This window comes from Saccopteryx bilineata, chromosome 7 (genome assembly GCF_036850765.1).
Source record: "Saccopteryx bilineata isolate mSacBil1 chromosome 7, mSacBil1_pri_phased_curated, whole genome shotgun sequence".
NCBI classification, from domain to species: Eukaryota; Metazoa; Chordata; class Mammalia; order Chiroptera; family Emballonuridae; genus Saccopteryx; species Saccopteryx bilineata.
Window position 1 is genome coordinate 71,484,887 of NC_089496.1, and position 16,848 is coordinate 71,501,734.

The window sequence follows — 16,848 nt, forward strand, 5'->3', positions numbered from 1 at the left end:
AAAAAAAAAAGTATTTTGAGTCAGTTTTTATTTTTTTTAAACAAAGAGGTATTTCTTTTCTTTTCTTTTTTTTTCTTTACAGAGACAGAGAGTGAGTCAGAGAGGGATAGAGAGATGAGAAGCATCAATCATTAGTTTTTCATTGCGCGTTGCAACACCTTAGTTGTTCATTGATTGCTTTCTCATATGTGCCTTGACCACGGGCCTTCAGCAGACCGAGTAACCCCTTGCTGGAGCCAGCGACCTTGGGTTCAAGCTGGTGGGATTTTTGCTCAAACCAGATGAGCCCTTGCTCAAGCTGGCGACCTCGGGGTCTCGAACCTGGGTCCTCTGCATCCCAGTCCGACGCTCTATCCAGTGCGCCACCGCCTGGTCAGGCGAAACAAAGAGGTATTTCTAAGGTGATCGATTAGAAGGGTGGCAGAGCCTTTTGTTTTGTTTTAGATGTATGAGTGAATGTGTTTAAAAGTGTGTAGTATCCTCCTCCAAAGGCATGTCTATCGTTCCCTGTCTTTGGACATGTAAGAATTGAAGGCAAAGAAATGTGGACTTGAGAGGTCTGGGGCCAGCTTGCTCCGTGCAGGCTCAAGACCAACCATCCCACATAGAATGCTTGGGTAGCCTTCCTGGTAGGATTTCAGAGACTGCTAAGGGCAGAGGAAGGGGTGGTTTCTGAGAGAGGTCGGATGCTGTTAGGTCTCCCTGAGAGGGGTCTTTAACCTTCTCCCACCTCTTCCCCAGAAAGAAAAAAAAAAAGTGTGTAGTGACTCATAGATTTTACTGACTTCTTGCATAGGGGCCAGGGTAATCTCCTGTGCATTTTTCAGTTTTAAAATATGTGCTGCCAAAATGAGCATTATTCTTTGTTTTTAATTTAAACTTTTATTATATTATGATAAGAGAGTATGGCTAGATAGATTTACTGTGGGGAGTTTATTGGTTTTCTTTATAGCTTAATACATTATAAAATTTTAAGACTAATATGTTTTCTCTCTAGGTAAATATATTAGGTCAAATTTGTTCATTGTTATGCAAATGTTTTTATTTTTTAACTCTTGTGCTCATTAATATCCTTTTCTCAAAAATGGAAAGACTGCTTATATACTATTATTGTTGCATGTCTCTATTTTTTGATATTTGTATCACATAGTTTTATCATCACAATCATAACTATTTACAAATTTTATCCTACTGATGAATTTTATCTTCTAAGAATATGAAACATCTCACTTTTTAACTGTTTTCTCTTTGAATACTACTTTTGTATAGTACTAATATCGCAAACCTCATTTTGGTAAGTAATGCCTGATATGTCCTCCCCTTTCTTCCCCCTTGTCTCTAGTGTCCCCTTCATAGTTTTATTTTTGCATCTAGGTTTACCTCAGTATACCTAAAAAGTGTACTTTTATATTATTGTCTGTTCCATAAAAAGGTACCATGCTCTATGTAATCCTTTTGGACTTTACTTTTCCCACTCAGTATTATAGTGCTCAGATTCATACAAATTGGAAATTTGTTGCTGTTTTTAAAGAGTTTTGAGGTATACCTGTCATACATTAACTGCACATGTTTTTATTTTTAAGTCTACAGTGTAGTAAGTTTTGGCACAATCATACATCCATGAAACCATCATCATGATCAAGATAGTGAACATATTCATCACCATGTTTGCTGTATCTTGCTGACTTTCTGCCTACTTTTGTACTATCAATTTTTGAGAGCAGGATATTGAAGTTTTGATTTTAATTGTGAATTTTTAAACTTTCTCTTAGCAATTCAAAAAGGTTTTGCTTCATGTTGTTTAATGTGTTATTAGGTATATAATTACTAATGATTTTTATGTGTTCTTGCTTAATTATTATGAAATAATCTTTTTTATTCCCTGTGAAATTCTTTGCTACTTTGTCTAGTATTAAGATAGCTACTCCAGCCTGACAGGTGGTGGCACAGTGGATAGAGCATTGGCCTGGGATGCAGAAGACCTAGGTTTGAAATCCTGAGGTTGTCAGCTTGAGCACGGGGTTGCCGGCTTGAGTGTCGAATTGTAGACCTGACCTCATCATCTCTGGCTTGAAGCCCAAGGTTGCTGGCTTGAGCAAGGGGTCACTGGCTCAGCTGGAGCCCCCCAGCCAAGGCACGTATGAGAAGCAATCAATGAACAACTAAGATGCCGCAACTATGAATTAATGCTTCTCATCTCTCTCCCTTCCTGTCTGTCCCTGTTTGTCCCTCGCTCTCGCTTTCTCTTTCTCACTCACTAAAAAAAAAAAGAAGGAAAGAAAAAGATAGCTATTCCAGCTCTCTTTTATCTGATGTGAAAGTGGTAACTTTTCTATCCTCTTACTTTGTATTTATATTTTTATATATATAACATTTAGTTTATATTCTATTCACTATTCACTTATAGTTTTACATGTACTATCCTTCTCAAAACATTTAAAGTTAATTGATGGAAAGGAATGTTGTTTTGGTGCTGTTGAGTATGATGTGAAGCCGCCAAAGCCCTCAAGCCCTTGTCACCCAGGTCTGAGATGGCCACTCCCAGTTGAAGAGTTCCAACTGTCTCTGAGCATTATTGTTCCTTTGGTCTTGCATGGGAAGGATGATGTTATTTGTGCTCCGTGGTGATATTGTTACTGGAATATTATTGAAGTGATTTCTAAGGATGAAGAGTGATGGTAATCTAAATTGCTGTATTTGAACTCTGAGAATCCTGAGAATACACCTTGCCTTGCAAGCCTGCTTCACTGCAGCCAAACCATTCCCTGTTGTAGGAGTGAGCTCAGACCTCTTTCTGTCTTCACAGAATGATAAATTAATCAGTTTGTACTCTGGGCTCTGCTTTGAGCCATCTATTAGACCTCAGATTAGATCAGAAGGGAACATCAGAATCTGTAGAAGTCTTTACCTCATTTATCATCCTCAGCCACCAGAAAACTGATGGAGTATTTGTAACTGTCACTGAGTGACAGGGGGACAGATGGTGGACCATTGTCCTTATCAGAAGATGGCCTTTTCTCTTTGCACAATGCCCTTTCCACAGTATTTCATTAGCTTCATTTTCTCATCTGTCATCTCCAGCAATACAATACATAGATTGTAATATATAAAAACATAAGTGTATTTTATGCCTATAGAAATTGGACTTAGCAGAGTTGAATCTTCTGTATAATTAAAATAGCCTATAAAGTTGTCATTGTTACATGTGTTTAATTTTTCAAAATGATGCTGTCACAATGGGCATTGCTTTGATAAAAGGCATTATGTTTTAGATTATCTCAGATATACTGTTTGATAAAATTTGAAATTGTATTTAAATATAATGGAACTCTCAAACTTTGTATTTTATTTTTTAAGCATTTGTTGAGCACCTGCTTGTGCATTCTGCATTCATCCAGGTGCCCAGGAAACATAAATACTGTCCCATGAGCACCTTCTTCAATTAGTGCTATCTCTGATAAATTTGTAGTTTCACAAGTCTCTATATACTCATTTAAATATAAATAAACTAAGTTTTGTATATGTTGCTTTCATTTTTGAATAGTGTTCAGATAATGTAAGTAGATAGTTTATTTGATATGGCTAGCGCCGTCCAGCAAATCACTACTTACGCACCAGCTTTCCTCATGACTGTCTGAAGAACAGCCTGCTGGAATAGCGTTAGGGAGGAGTGACAGCAGTGACAATAATTGTTTCCTGCAGATTCTTTTGGTCTTATTGTGAGTAAAACTCTGACACCCAGAGAATCATACCTCTTTAATTTAAGCAATTATTACAAGCCCTCGGCACATATTAAGTATTGAATTAAATGTTAACAAGCTTAAACTATAGTTTATTTTCAACATTCTGTGTTTGTGAAGGTGGTGGTATTCCAAATATATAATAATGTGCTGTTTTTTTAAAAAAAATTTTAAATTTACTTTTTTAGATTTTATCTATTCATTTTTATTAGAGAGAGAGGGGAGAGAGAGAGAGAGGGAGAGATAGAGAGAGAACAGGGGGAAGAGCAGGAAGCATCAACTCCCATATGTGCCTTGACCAGGCAAGCCCAGGGTTTCGAACCGGCAACCTCAGCATTCCAGGTCGACGCTTTATCCACTGCGCCACCACAGGTCAGGCAATAATGTGCTGTTTTAAAATGTCATGCTAATTTTAGTTGAGCATTCTTCTTATTCTTCTTTTTCCCCCATCTGCTTTTCCTTTTCTTCTAAATTTCCTTCTTTGTTCCTTCCCAGACACCTTCATTTTTTTACTCTTTACTTCTTCCTATGCCTCTCTTTTCTTACCCTCATTCTTCCCAGAGAAACAAGGGGAACGAGTCCCAACCCTTCAGTTTTTGTGGAAGGCAGGAGGAAATATAAAATGCCTGCTTTATCTTGTTATTGTACCAGGCAGGCTTAAGAGAGCAAAATGCCTCATAATATCTTTAAGAATTTAAGAAAAAAAAATTGATTCTGGAAAGGATTAATATCATGAGATTGTAGACTCCAAATGTGAGAAAATACAGGATGATATTGAAAGAAAAATGGTTTTCCAAACAAAGTGTGAAAACACTGACGTTATTTTCTTATCTATTCAGTAACGCAGCCATCTCCACCCTGCTCTTGAAAGCAAACTTTTGGCTCTAGAGAAATAAGCCTCTTGAGCGTGACATTGCATTTCTATTAAAGAAGAAACACCTTTTGATTTTCAAATAAAAATATATTTGTTGTTATTGTAATGAAGCTTTGGTCCTTTTTTTCAAAAGAGTCCTTTAAACCCTTTTGATCTAGGAAGGATAACATCCTTAAAAATTCTCAGTTCTGTATTATAATATTTCAAAATAATGGGAAACAGATTATTTCCTTCGATGTCTCAATGGGCCGCATTTTATGAAATGTGTTTATTCTGAGGTAACACTTGAGAGAGCTATAAAAATGGGAGTAATCCTATATTGTGTCATTCGTATTTCCTTATATATTCTATTTTTAGAACTTTTACATCCTTTCCCAGAGATCATGACCCTATCTATAGTTTAATTTTTTTCATGCCTCTTTTACAAAATAAGGAATTATGAGAACCTTTAGGAGGAGTTTGATAGAATATCAGGATCATAAACCTCAGTATTTAATGTAGTAAATTATGTTAGAAAGGCCAGAGCTTTGGTCTAGGATGCCATAAAAGGTAATTAAAAGAATGAGAGGAGTATAAACTCTGATGAGATCATGTCTGTATAATATTAGTTTCCTTATATACATTTATTAGTATTTCCTATTGTAGCAATGTTGCTTAGGTGACAAGTCACAATTGTGATTTAAAAACTAGACTTTTTATTGGAAGCGTATGAAATTAGCCATCCTTAATTAGCTTTGGTCTTTCCTCATTCTTAGAATTGAAGGGGAGACTTTAAAATTTATTGTCTAATGCTTTTATTTACTAGTGAGGAAACTGAGGCCCACAGAAGTCATTCTGTCATGAGTTGCAGAATTTACTCTGTTGTATACACCTTGACTTACAGTTTAGTGCTATTTCTAATGTATCAGTCTGCGCTTCTGTGCTTAAAGGCAAAACTGTCTTCTATTAATGCTTATGTAGAATAAACAGTGTCAAATAGAAAGGCCAACTAAGAGTCTTTTCTAACTCATTAGCAGGAGAGCAGGACTCTGTGGGCAGGAGTGTATATTTCCAGTGGTATCAGGAAGGAAGGAGGTCAACTGGCCTTTGAGATGATTTCTGGTCCTGATTGATTCATATTTTAAAAGGACCAAGTAAATCATAGATACTGTGTCTCAAGAGTATATTTTGTTTTTCCTTGTGCCTGTGGCATAATAAGTAGAATTTTGAGTGAATACAAAAAGATGAGGGTATTTTTACACAGTTATAGTCATTCTTCCCCAGCACAAGTAAGCCTAAAGCAAGCATACCTTATACAAATTTACCCTCTTTTCTTTAAAGAGCTTCCATTTTCTTGCACTCTCTTATCAGCATTAATTTTATAATAATTAAAGTTATATTAATTATAGAATATTTGAGAAAAAATGATCCCTACTGTTAACATTTGATCTAATTATTTTCTGCTTTTTTATATGAACATATAAATCTTACACATTGATTTATATATAAAATGCATTATATAGATTTGAATCCTGAACTTATATTTATTATTATATGATGAATATTTTAAATATTGGTATTGTTCAAAAATTAATGAAATCTGTATAGTCAGTTTCATATTGATGCATGGACCATAATTTATGTAATCAATTCCTTACTTCTGACATTTTGTTGTTAATCTCACTGCAGTGAATATATTTATAAAGAGGTATTTTGATACTTTTCTATTTCCTTACAGTAATTTTTCAGAAGTAAAATTATTTAAAGTATCTTTATTATTATTTTTTTGAGCATTTTATTAAATATTAAGCAGACTGGGGTTCTGAGATTAGTTGGTTGTTCAGAGAACAGAGGCCGGGATACCAGTGTCTGAAAAGCCTGGACCATAGAGAACTTGAAGCAGGCAAGATTTTACACAAGAAGACATGAGATTGCTACATTTTTATGATCCTCACCAGTTCCTTGGGTTTTTAATTTTTTTTTATTTAAGTGAGAGGAAGGGAGACAAAGAGACACTCCCGCATGTGCCCTGACCTGGATCTACCTGGCGACTCCTGTCTGGGGCTGATGCTCCCATCTGGGGCCCATGCTTGCAACTGAGCTATTTTTAGCACCTGAGGCTGAGGCTCTATGGAGCCATCTCAGCGCCTGGGGCCAATACTCTTGAATCAGTTGTGCCATGCCTGCGGGAGGAGAGGGGAGGAAAAGCAGATGCTGCTCCTGTGTGCCCTGACTGGGAATTGAACTTGGGGCTTCTACATGCCAGGTTGACATTCTACCACTGAGTCAACTGTCCAGGCCTGCCTCCTTGGGGTTTTAAGGATGGATGTCATCAAGGATTGGAGCCTAAAGGTTATGTTTCAGGGTTCAAGACAGGTCAAATCATATCAGAAATCTCGAACAATGAGTATAAAGAGTAATTCAGCAACAAGATTTTATGGACTGGACCACTGCTGAGAATAGTTTGAGTGGGAGGGAGGCTGCTTGCCGGTCTGTGTCCACAGATTGCAGAATTGCTCAGGTATACAGGAAGCCAGATCTTGAGCAGCCAGATCAGTTTCAGAGCCTACCAGCTAGTGGGTGGATTCTGCTGGTGTATTTCCTATCACCACAGATTTGGCTGTGGTATGAAGTGAAAAGCATGAGAACCTTCATCTCTATTGACTCCATAAAGCAGAGCCTGGCAGTTTTTGGTCAGCATTGTTTCTAGGCCCAGGTAATTGCCAGGTAACCTGTGCCCTGGCCCATAGCCTCAGACGTAACAGAACTGGGTAAGGAAGATGATTGGATCAGTGCAAATAGAGCATCACACTTCTTTTCGTAAAGCACCTCCTTAACATGGATCTTTTCTGCAGGAGATTGTCTCTGGTTCTTACAACAGATTTCATACTTGCAATGCACAATTCTGGCACTAATGTGCACACGTGCTAATTTCATTTTAACGTCAGCTCTTAGATACCAGAGAGAGATGAATATTGTGGTTTCATTTACTTTGGTAAGCCAAACACAATTTTAAGATTCATGTGTACAAATTATTTTTTCTTACAGGACAACCATTTTCTAAGCTAGTTGATAGAACTCTGTTACGAACCTCCATGTTCTCATCACTGAGCCCTAACAAAGATGAATTTATGGTGAACCCTGCCTTATTGACATTTCATCCACTGTCCCCAAATATATATTATTTTGAAGTCAATTCTAGATATCACTTCATGATACCTATTTTTAAAAAGACTTTCTGCGCATTATACATGCTTATAGTAGAGAAAGAATTTGTCACAATCATCTAGTAAAAAATTTTAATATTTTGCCTTATTAGTCACTTTCTCCCCACACAGGCATGTAAATATGCAAAGATATATATATAATATATAGTTATACATTAATTTTTGTATAATTGCATTAGATAGGGAAAAGATTAATCTGCTACAATAAAGGCAGCAGCAATACAATGATTTTGAGAACATAGAATTTTATTTCTTATAGTACAGTGTGAGGGATATAGTCTACATTGTCTGGGTGGCTCTATGCCATGTGGCTTTTCAGGGACCCCTCTCTGTCATCCCCAAAGATATGCCCTCCCCTTCAGGGTCAGCTGTGTTATAGGCTCTTTTATGTTCCATTTTGCAGAAGGGGAAGAAAGTGAATGGGCCTTCAGACACTGCGTGCATTCACACTCCATTGATTTAGAATTCAGTCACATGGCCCCTCTTACTGTCAGAGGGCCTGGGCACTTCAGGCCTCAGCAAAGGACTTGTGTGGCTTGCTAAAACTCTCTGACTGTGCAGGCTGCTCCAGAACAAGGTGTTGCTGTGTCCTTTCTGTGACCTGGGCAGGGGTATGTAGAGGCTTAATGGGACTAAGGTTCAACCCATTTGGAAAAACTATGGTTGGTGTTGAATTCTTTCATCAGGTTGAACATAATGTCTGATTGTCTTTCTTTTTGTGGTATTGACATACCATATTTCCCCATCTATAAGATGCACTTTTTTCCGAAAAATTTGGGGTGTAAAAACTGGGTGCGTCTTATACAGTGGTTGAAGATTCTTTTGCTTGCATTTCTTGCTTTTTTGCGCTTGTTTTTGAGCTCATTGTTGAAGACAGTGATTTGTCATCAGATACAGATGAGAACAAGCTAATGGATGGGAGTTCTGACAGTGATGAGGAGTTGTATGAATTTTAAGATGAATAAAACTTGAGTTCAATAACTTTATGTATTTTTTTTCAAATTTCGGATCTCAAAATTAAGATGTGTCTTATACATGGGATTGTCTTATACATAGGGAAATATGGTTTAGGCCATTAATTAATGGGTAACTAGATTGATTCCTGGATATGAGGATATTCCAATTCTGCATTTCATTTTCATTTGTTATTTGGACTACTTTTATAAAGAAATGCTTTCCCTCGTGTGCTCTTTGCTTACTGAGTGGCAGGATAAAATTTTGATTATTTATTAGTTTTCAAGATAATGAATTGGTTTCATATTTTTTCCCAAAGGCATCCAATTAGTTTTTAAAATGTACATTTAATTATAAAGTCATGGGTAAACATTTTTGATGTGTATGTGTATGTGACAGGGACAGAGAGAGAAAGGGACAAACAGATAGGAAGGGAAAGATAAGAAGAATCAGTTCTTTGTGCAGCTCCCTAGTTGTTCATTGATTGCTTTCTCATATGTGCCTTGACTAGGGGGTGAGGGCAGCTCCAGCAGAGCAAGTAACCCCTTGCTTAAGCCAGCAACCTTGGGCTCAAGCCATTGACCATTGGGCTTAAGCCAGTGACCTTGGGGTCATGCCTATGATCCCATGCTCAAGCTGGTGAGCCTGAGCTCAAGTTGGCAGCCTCAGAGTTTTGAACCTGGGTCCTCTGCATCCCAGTTTGACACTTTCCACTGTGTTACTGTCTGGTTAGGCATGGATAAACATTTTTGATGAAGTTTAGTCACTTGAAAATTTCCTTTTTGATCCTCAAATTATGCCATCTTTTGATAGTGGGAGCCTCTTAAAGTTTACTCTCAATTGCTCTTGACATGAGCCTAACTGAGTTTGATTTATTTTTTTGTTTTGTTTTGTTTTTGTATTTTTCTGAAGTTGGAAACGGGGAGGCAGTCAGACCATGCGCCCAACCGGGATCCACCCAGCATGCCCACCAGGGGGCGATGCTCTGCCCATCTGGGGCATCGCTCTGCTGCAATCAGAGCCATTCTAGCGCCTGAGGCAGAGGCCACAGAGCCATCCTCAGCGCCTGGGCAAACTTTGATCCAATGGAGCCTTGGCTGCGGGAGGGGAAGAGAGAGACAGAGAAGAAGGAGAGGAGGAGGGGTGGAGAAGCAGATGGGCGCTTCTCCTGTGTGCCCTGGCCAGGAATCGAACCCGGGACTCCTGCACGCCAGGCTGACGCTCTACCACTGAGCTAACCAGCCAGGGCCTGAATTTGATTTGTTATCTTGCCTGTTGGTATGGGAAGGTGTTTAGGCTCATGATGAGCTCTTCTGCTAAGAAACCTCATTACTTTAACTGAGAAACAGTATTTCAGGAGCATAATCAGGGATGCTCATTGCTGGGTTGGTCATTATGAACAAAATTAGGAAATAAATAAAAGGTATGTGATGTGTATGTGTATAAGTACATACACACTCATATACAAATAAATGTTTGCATATATTTGTTATTTATTTAAAGATAATGGGCTCATGAATTTTTGAAATTCAAATTCAAGACTGCACGGGTTTAGGTAACTTTCTCTGTATCGTGTCTATTGCTTTTTTTTTTTTTTTTGGTATTTTTCTGAAGTGAGAAGCAGGGAGGCAGAGAGACAGACTTCCATATGTGCCTGACCAGGATCCACCTGGCAAGTCCATTGGGGGGCAGTGCTCTGCCCATCTGGGGCATTGCTTTTTTGCAACTGGAGCCATTCTAGCGCCTGAGGCAGAGAGAGGCCATGGAGCCATCTTCAGTGCCTGGGCCAACTTTGCTCCAGTAGAGCCTTGGCTGCAGGAGGAGAAGAGAGAGATAGAAAGGAAGGAGTAGGGGAAGGGTGGAGAAGCAGATAGTTGCTTCTCCTGTGTGCCCTGGCTGGGAATTGAACCCAAAACTTCCACAGGCCAGGCTGACGCTCTACTACTGAGCCAACTGGCCAGGGCTGTATTGCTTTTATTTTATACCAAGCACTCAGTATCAAAGGCACAGGGAATAATAGAATAGTAATATCCAGTCTTCCTTACTTCACCCCACATTATACACAGTGGTCTCAGAGTAATATTACTAATACCGCCACTAGTGGTAATTACTGAAAACAGTTTAAATTTTTTTTTATGTTTTTCTCCATTCTTTTCATCTTTTTTTATAGTAATATGATTTTAAAAAAACTGAGATGCAACCATTATATAATATATTCTTTAGCTTTTAACTAGTAGTTTAGTCTTAGTTATGTAAGTTTCTGTGTAATGCTTACCAGTAGTCCTAATGTCTGGTGTCTGGTCACTTTGGTTCTCTGAGGCTTGTTACACAGTAGAGTGAGTCTTCAGGAAGTTCTTAGAAAAATAATATTCTGTGAGTTTTGTTATGTAGATAGCAGTTTATCTGTGCCTTTCATGGTCCAGATATAAAACTCATAGCTCACATTTCTCCCTTTGAAAATACTAAATATATTATTTTCTTTTGGCAAAAAATATTGCTACCAAAAAGGCTGATGAGAATCTCATATTTTCTCCTTGTAACTCACTTATTTTTTCTACATGCCCAAAGTGTTTTCATTTTTTTTTTAAAGCCCAGAAATTATAATAGGATATGTTTTGGTGTTAGCCACTCTGGGTCAGTATTTTCAGGAATATATTTAATCAATCTAAAGATTTTTTTAATTGATTTTAGAGAGGAGAAAGAGAGAGAGAGAGAGAGAGAGAGAGAGAGGGAGAGAGGATGGAGGGGGGGGGGAATCAGAAGCATCAACTTGCTTCTCATATGTGCCCCAATCGGACAAACCCAGGGTCTTGAATCCACGACCTCAGCGTTCCAGGTCAATGCTTTATCCACTGAGTCACCACAGGTCAGGCTATTTAATCAATTCTATCCTTTTCAGGAAAGTTTTCTTTAATTATAGTTTTTAATATTTGATCTTTCCCCTTACCTTGGTTTTCTTTTTCAGGGACTCCTATTATTTGTATGTTGCATATTTCCCTGTCTTTATTATTTCCACTTCCTCTCAAACCATTCTTACATATTTCTTTTGATTTAAATTTTTTCTCCTGTTCATCTTTTATTTCTCAGAGGCATTGTTTATTGTCTTTATTCACCCTTATGAGACTTCTATTGTATCTTATTTCTTAAATAATTTATACTGCTCACAAAAATTAGGGGATATTTTAAAATGAATATGAATCAATTAAAAGAAGCATTTGATTTTGATTTTTTTTTTTTTTTTTTTGAAGCTGGAAGCGGGGAGAGACAGTCAGACTCCCGCATGCGCCCGACCGGGATCCACCCGGCACGCCCACTAGGAGCAACGCTCTGCCCACCAGGGGGCGATGCTCTGCCCCTCCGGGGCGTCGCTCTGCCACGACCAGAGCCACTCTAGCGCCTGGGGCAGAGGCCAAGGAGCCATCCCCAGCCATCCTCATCTTTGCTCCAATGGAGCCTTGGCTGTGGGAGGGGAAGAGAGAGACAGAGAGGAAGGAGGGGGTGGGGGTGGAGAAGCAAATGGGCGCTTCTCCTATGTGCCCTGGCCGGGAATCGAACCCAGGCACGCCAGGCCGATGCTCTACCGCTGAGCCAACCGGCCAGGGCCTTGATTTTTTTTATTAAATAAGAACATCAGAACAGCAGACAAGTCCAAGAAAGTTTTCAGTTATGCAAATGAAATGCAAAACCAACTTTTAGTTCATTGGTGAAAATGCACTGTATACAAAAGGTTGAAAGTACTGGAGTATCTGCTCGGTCCCTGATTCCCTAATTTTTGTGAGCAGTGTATTTTATTTGTAATCTCCTTGAGCTTTATGATCTAAATTCTGAGTTTTTAAGATGGTGACTTGTGTTGTTTTGTCATGCTTTATACCATTTTTTTTCTATTTGTTTTAACTGAAATAGAAGGTTACATTTTTATTTATTCTGTACATGGTTTTTCTTTGTTTGTGGTGTTAGTATTCTCTTTATTTTACTTTTCTTTTAATTTTGACGTTGATAATTTTCTGTTGCTTATTTTCATGGGGAATTAGTTTTATAAGACTTTTAGAATGAGTTATGATTTAGGATAACTATTCTAAGTTCATAGAACTCTTTCTATTGTTTTTATGAAAAACATAATAAATTGCTTCCTAAAATTTCCTGATTCTGTCTGTTCTACTTTTATTAAGTCCCCCGCCCCGGTCTCTATTATTTATAGTTTGCTCAATTCAGTTCCTCTTTAGCAGTTTCTCTGTGGCTCAATTTTAAGAGTTCACAGGGGCCAGCCTTCACCGGACTGTTCAGACCTCCGAGACCAGGTGCCTTTCCCTCACCCACCGCTGGAGTGAGCACACCCTCTGTTTTGGATGCTATTCAAAGTGGCCTGTTGAGCCCCAGGGGAATACTTTCTTTTTCAGAGTTCTGTTCTCAGGTTGATTATTCACTCTATTATTCCCCTTCGATTTCTCTTTTAAAGACACCAAAAGTCTGTTGACCTGTCTTTACCTACTTCTTTGTAGTTGGGGACTTGGGGACCCCCTATCATCTTATTTTGTTGTAAATATTTTCTGTGGGTTTAAATTTTGCTGTGTAACAGCTCTTTATCTTTTATATGGTGATATAGAGAGAATCTAACAAACTATAGAAATGATCCCTGAAAGTATAGTCTTTAGAGAGAATCTAAAACTTTGCTACCACTGTCTCAGAATCCTCTGTTATAAGCATTATATTGACTAATATTTCCTCGAAGAAATATTTCATCGTTGTCTGCACCACTCCTCAGTATTGCTCTGTGCACTCTTTCCATCTGCAGAACCATCTCAAAATCTTCCTGTTTAGAGTCTTCACACATTTAATGGAAAAATGACCACTAATTATTTTGAATCATATCCAAAAGCATTTTTATCACCAAATGTGATCTCTTTCTGACAAAATGTGAAAACATAATATAAGCCACTAGAAGCAAATATATAAAAACTTGAAATGTATTTCTAGAAAGATAGAGAAGAAACACATTTTAAATCACAGAAGATAAAACACAAACAGTCATGCATACTAATACCTGTCTTTCACCTAATAAAGTGATGTATTTACAAACAAAACAGAAACACTAGGCACTTGGCCACATCACTTGTAGGTGCATAAATTATTTCCCACTTTGGTTGTTCAGTTGGGGAATATTCATGAAAACCTTTAAAAATATGTGTAAACTATATGACCCAGGAATTTCTGTTTTCTGATTTGATCATAGAGAAATAATAAACAATGTGTTTAAATTTTTTTTTTTTTTGTATTTCTCTGAAGCTAGAAACGGGGAGAGACAGTCAGACAGACTCCTGCATGCGCCCGACTGGGATCCACCCGGCACACCCACCAGGGGCGAAGCTCTGCCCACCAGGGGGCGATGCTCTGCCCCTCCGGGGCGTCGCTCTGCCGCGACCAGAGCCACTCTAGCGCCTGGGGCAGAGACCAAGGAGGCATCCCCAGCGCCCGGGCCATCTTTGCTCCAATGGAGCCTTGGCTGCGGGAGGGGAAGAGAGAGACAGAGAGGAAGGAGGGGGAGGGGGGTGGAGAAGCAAATGGGCGTTTCTCCTATGTGCCCTGGCCGGGAATCGAACCCGGGTCCCCCACACGCCAGGCCGACGCTCTACCACTGAGCCAACCGGCCAGGGCTCAATGTGTTTAAAATTTTAACTATAGACCCTGGCCGGCTGGCTCAGTGGTAGAGCATCGGCCCAGCGTGTAGAAGTCTGAGTTTGATTCTTGGCCAAGGCACACAGGAGAAGTGCCCATCTGCTTCTCCATCCTTCCCCCCTCTCTTTTCTTTCTCTCTCTCTCTTCCTTTTCTGCAGCTAAGGCTCCATGGGAGCAAAGTTGGCCTGGGCGCTGAGGATGGCTCCATGGCCTCTACCTCAGGTGCTAGAATAGCTCAGGTTGCAATGGAGCAATGCCTCAGATAGATGGGCAGAGCATTGCCCCCTGGTGGGCTTGCTGGGTGGATCCCGGTCAGGCACATGTGGAAGTTTGTCTCTCTGCCTCCCCTCTTCTCACTTCAGAAAAATAAAAAATAAAAAAATTTAACTATAGGACTATTGGCTGCACTGGTGTTTGTTATATTGAAAAAATTTAAATTATCCAAATATCTAACAGTAAAGCAGGGGGTCAGGAACCTATGGCTTGCAAGCCTGATGTGGCTCTTTTGCTGGCTTCATCTGGCTCACAGACAAATCTTTAATAAAAAAAATAATGTTAAAAATATAAAACATTCTTATGTATTACAATCCATTCATTTTTTACCACTCATGTTCATGGTTGTGGGTGGCTGGAGCCAATCACAGCTGTCTTCCGGGACAACATCAGATTTTTATTGGACAATATGTAATGTACACATATGGCTCTCATGGAATTACATTTTAAAATATGTGATGTTCGTGGCTCTTTCAGCCAAAAAGGTTCCCGATCCCTGAAGTAAAGCATTTAGTAAAGTTAGATATTCATGAAATGGAATACCTTATAGCCACTAGATTATGTTCTGGAATATCATTTAATGGTATAAATATACTTGCAATTTTATTTAATTAATTAATTTTTTGTGGCATAGAGAGAGAGAGAGAGAGACAGAGACAGAGACGGACTGGAAGGGAAGGAGATGACAAACATCAAGGAGATGAGAAGAATTGATGTTGTTCATTGATTAACTTCTCATATGTGCCTTGACCTGGGGGCTACAGCAGAACGAGTGACCCCTTTCTCAAGCCAGCGACCTTGGGCTCAAGCTGGTGAGCCTTGCTCAAACCAGATGAGCCTGTGCTCAGGTTGGTGACTTCAGGGTCTCGAACCTGGGTCCTCCACATCCCAGTCCAATGCTCTATCCACTGCACCACCACCTGGTCAGGCTATACTTGCAATTTTAAATGAAAAAAGTAGATTATAAGGTATTATAAATGGCATATCCTATTTTTATAACAAATATATACATGAAGAAAATGTCTAGAAGGATAGACTCAAATAATTATGTTTTAGGTGTTAGAATTATAGGAGGTTTTTTTTAAAATTTTACTTGTATTTTTATAATTAACATGCATTTAATTTGTATTAAGAAAACATTATTAGTCAAACAAAAATACAAATATATTATTTGTTTTTAGTTTGAGGTTCTTAGGAAAGTTAACATTAGTATCAGTGCATGTGTGTGTGTATGAATGTGTATATAAATGTATTGTCTTTTTAAAAGACATGATTCTTGATAGTTCTAGGTATACTCTTCTTTTTTCTTTTCTTTTTCTTTTTTTTATTGAGAGGCAGGGAGGCAGAGACAGACTCCTGCTTGAGCCCTGACTGGAATCTACCTGGCAAGCCCCCTACCTGGCAATGCTCTGTCCATCTGGCGCTGCTGCTCAGTTGCTCAGCAACCAAGCTATGTTAGTGCCTGAGGTAAGGCCATGGAGCCATCCTCAGCATCTGGAACCAACTTATTTGAACCATTTGAGCCTTGGCTGTGGGAGGGGAAGAGAGACTGAGAGAAAAAGGGGAGGAGAAGGGGAAGAGAAGCAGATGGTTGCTTCTCCTGTGTGTCTTGACAGGGAATCCAACCCAGGACTTCCACATGCTGGGCCAACGCTCTACCACTGAGCCAACCAGCCAGGGCCTGGGCAGACTCATATTTTTCCTTAAAATGTCTGCATTTGTGTATGTATAAGGATTTTTAGTAGCTCTATTAGATATTCAAATGACATAGAAAATAGTATAATTGGACCTTTCACAAAATTGAAGATATCATTTAGAACAATGTATTTTCAACCACTGGTCTGTGGACTGGTGCTGATCTGCCCAAAATGTCATGCCGATCTGTGAAAGAGTTAACCATCCTGATGTTGTATAAAGATTATAGAGTCTTTGGGTCTATAAAGCTTCATATAGCATCATGGTGGTTAACTCCTTCATGGACCAGCACAGCATTTCTGGCAGACCAGCATTTGAAAACCACTGATTTAGAATATTCCTTTTCTTCAGTGTAGTGATAGAAGTTTCACATCAGAGACTCAGCCTACATGAGCAATGCTAGGGGGAGTGGATGTGGAGTAGTGGACAAGCT

General features: G+C 39.0%; 1 protein-coding gene, 1 non-coding gene and 1 pseudogene across 7 annotated transcripts in view; 2 read left to right on the forward strand and 1 right to left on the reverse strand.

The window, feature by feature from the left end:
• Nucleotides 1-16,848, forward strand: part of SCAPER (S-phase cyclin A associated protein in the ER) — a 312,812-nt gene that overhangs the window by 128,262 nt on the left and 167,702 nt on the right. The window lies entirely within an intron of this gene.
• On the forward strand, nucleotides 479-608 carry LOC136311409 (small nucleolar RNA SNORA38). Its single transcript, XR_010726795.1, has one exon. It is a non-coding gene; the product is annotated as a small nucleolar RNA SNORA38 (small nucleolar RNA).
• On the reverse strand, nucleotides 13,339-13,423 carry LOC136311298 (small nucleolar RNA U3; annotated as a pseudogene).